Here is a 3,404-nt window from a genome sequence, read left to right on the forward strand (position 1 = left end):
GGACTTGGACTGGACTGGACCATGAAGCCCTCACTGGACTGGAACTCAGAACCCAGAGACGACAACACCAAATAAAGACAGACGATTCATATCTTGGCTCAGAGGAGTGGCAAACGGCCAGCAATCCTCAGCTAGGTACAAAGAGACAGAATTCCCAACTCAGAGTAGTGGCAAACGGCCGGACCTACTCAGCTGGGAACAAGACGGCTAAACCAACCAACGGCTGACAATACAAATCTTGATACTTATTCTTGGTGGCTCAGAACTTGACTCGGGCTCGGAACTTTCATAGCCGCTCTGCTGAGGTGACGAACCAGCAGTGAGTAGATGTAAGCCGGAGTCTTTCTGCTGCCGGTTCGAATGAGGATCAGGTGCCCTAATTAAGGAGCCCAGTGGAACACAGGGAAAAGAAAATTAACTGAGATGAGTAGCTAACAGACCATCCAGGACAGATAATGTAGGCAGGGCTGTAAATTATGGAGAAGTTCAAGGGCAATATTAATGGTACATTAAGTAATTTCTGCTGACTACATTTAAATAGTCAAAGATCACAATTTTGTGCTCTTCCTCACACTTCATAATTAATGGTGACCCTTTTGTGTGCTAAGCTGGAAAGAAGAAAGCAAGAAAGCATTTTCTCTAAAGTAGATATACATCCATTTTCACCGAGAGAGGTAAACAATGGCGGAACCAATAACCTCAGTCACTCACGTAGAACATAGATCAATGCAGGAGAGTGCAGGCCCTTTGGCCCTCATTGTGCAGAGCTTCTAGCCTACTCCAAGATCAATCTAACCCTTCCATCTCAAATAGCCCTTAATTTTTCTTTCATCCATGTGCTTATCTCCCTTAAATGTCCCTAATGTATCTGCCTCTACCACCACACTGGCAGTGTGTTCCACACACTTACCACTCTGTGTTAAACACCTGACTTCCCCCTATGCTTTCCCCTAACCACGTTAAAATTATGCCCTGTCATATTAGCCATTGCCGCTGTAGAGAAAAGGTGCTAGCCGTCCGCTCTTTCTATGCCTCTTATCATTTTATATGCCTCTATAAAATCACCTCTCATCCTCCTTCATTTCAGAGAGAAAAGCCCTAGGTCACTCATAAGGCATGCTCGCTAATCTAAGCAGTATTCTGGTAAATCTCTTCTGCACCCTCTCTAAAACTTCCATGTACTTATTATTATGCAGTGACCAGTAACAAACAATATTTCATAAGACACAGGAGCAGAATTAGGCCACTTGGCCCATCAAGTCTGCTCTGCCATTCCATCATGGCTGATCCTTTTTTCCCTCCACCTCAACCCCAGTTTTCCGGCCTTCTCCCCTAAACCTTTGATGCCACGTCCAATCCAGAACCTATCAATCTCTGCCTTAAATACACCCAATGACCTGGCCTCCACAGCTGCATGTGGCAACAAATTCTACAAATTCACAAGTACAGACCCAGAGCCATCAAATGTTCCTTGTATATTAACATTTTCATTCCCAGAATTATCCTTGTGGACCTCCTCTGGACCCTTTCCAATACCAGCACATCTTTTCTAAGATGAGTGGCTCAAAACTCTTCACAATACTTAAGGTGAGGCCTCAAAAATGTCTTATAAAGTCTCGGCATTACATCATTGCTCTTGTATGGTTTATTACACAAATTCCATGTGCAGTCTAACTAGAGTTTGATAAAGCTGCAACATTAGCTTATGGCTCTTGTATTCAATCCCCTAACTAATGAAGTCCAACACACCATATGTCTTCTTAACTAACATATCAACTTGCACAGCAGATTTGTAGACCCCAAGATCCCTCTGCTCCTCCACACTGCTGAGATTTCTGCCATAAACCTTGTCCTCTGCCTTCCAACAGAACCACTATCCATTCTCACAAGTCCAGTGTTCAGATTCACCTGTCCAGATAGCTTAACTTGTGTTTATACAGATTTGTAAATCTGAAGGAACCCATTTGAAAGTAATGTACAATCTAACTGATATCCGGCGAAACAACTAGCTTTGCCACAAGAGGAAAAATATCCTCAAGTCTCAGAATCATGAGTCTTACCAAGACAAAACAATCATGTTGAGGTAGTGGTAGAAGAATTTAATAACAGCAAAAATCAGAAGAAACTAGAGAGGGTTCCCCCCCCCCCAAATCAAAGTTGAGCATATCTTCTGCTAAAGTACTGACATAAAGCCCTGTAGAGATCATTGAAGGCAATAAAAAAGTATCTGAATAAAGGGTTAAATCTCCTGAGGCGCACTGCTTTCTAATTTACCTACTTCATCGTTTAACACGTTAAGCAAAAAGGCTGGAATCTGGGGATTAAAACACCTGTTCTTCCCTTCTGCTGAGAGCAAATCCCAAAACAAGGTCCTAATGCAAACTTCTAAATGAAGCAGGTAGTGTGGAAAATTATTGTTAATGTGTTTTCCAAAAGGATCATTCCAAAGCAACTGTTTTATTTTAATTGGAATCTCAGATGCCGTTTAATAATTCACCTTCAACAATGTGGTAGCATTCCTCATTCATAGATGTACTGCATGACACCCACATACTTTAGATCAGTACATAAAGTGTCATTTGTGGAATAGATATATACTGTCATCCTAAAATAAAGTCATCATAAAGCCTAACCTCTAACTAAAGCAGGCAAATTATAAATCTTCCACCACTTCAGGCAGAACTTAATGGAACTTATTTGCACTGTAAAACTAATGAAGTGTCATAACCAAATTCCACACCCTCATATACATCTGTTGCATTTCATCCTGTCAAGCTGTTTAATGTTTCAGGTCCTAAATTAGTATCCATTATACACTCAATCTGAATAAAGCAAGTAACTATTTTACTATTTAAATATATTTACAAACATAACTTTAGTATTAGTTGTTAATGTGTGAAAATTTACACACAATATAAGGTGCAGTCTTAGCTCTAGTCAAATTATACATTAGCTAGTTTTATTCTATCAAATAGGAATATAATGAGGTGAGAGAAATCATATGTATTATGACATCAGAATTAAGCAATTGTCACAATTACTTATGCTTGAAATGGTCCATCAGAAAAATTTCAGGGTAATTGCTCTGCTATTTGCTTCAGTTTAGATCAGAGTTATTCATTCCATAAGCTATGCACTTAGTGAAAGATCTGTTACAAAGCACACAGAGCATTTTTGTTTTCAGTTCCAATGTATTTCTGTATTTTCTCTCTGCCATGTTTACTCTCAAGTTTTCCCTGTTTTAATTAACACTTGAGCATGAGGAAATAGCTTTGAAGTTCATTTGGGCTTTATTCTGTCTAGCTTGTTCAATTCAATGTTAATTGTTTTGCCTGAGTCTAGCCGAGAAGCACATCAGTATAGTGATCTAATTGTGAGCAATTTACTATCATTATTAGCACATT

Source organism: Hypanus sabinus, chromosome 8 (genome assembly GCF_030144855.1).
Source record: "Hypanus sabinus isolate sHypSab1 chromosome 8, sHypSab1.hap1, whole genome shotgun sequence".
NCBI lineage: Eukaryota > Metazoa > Chordata > Chondrichthyes > Myliobatiformes > Dasyatidae > Hypanus > Hypanus sabinus.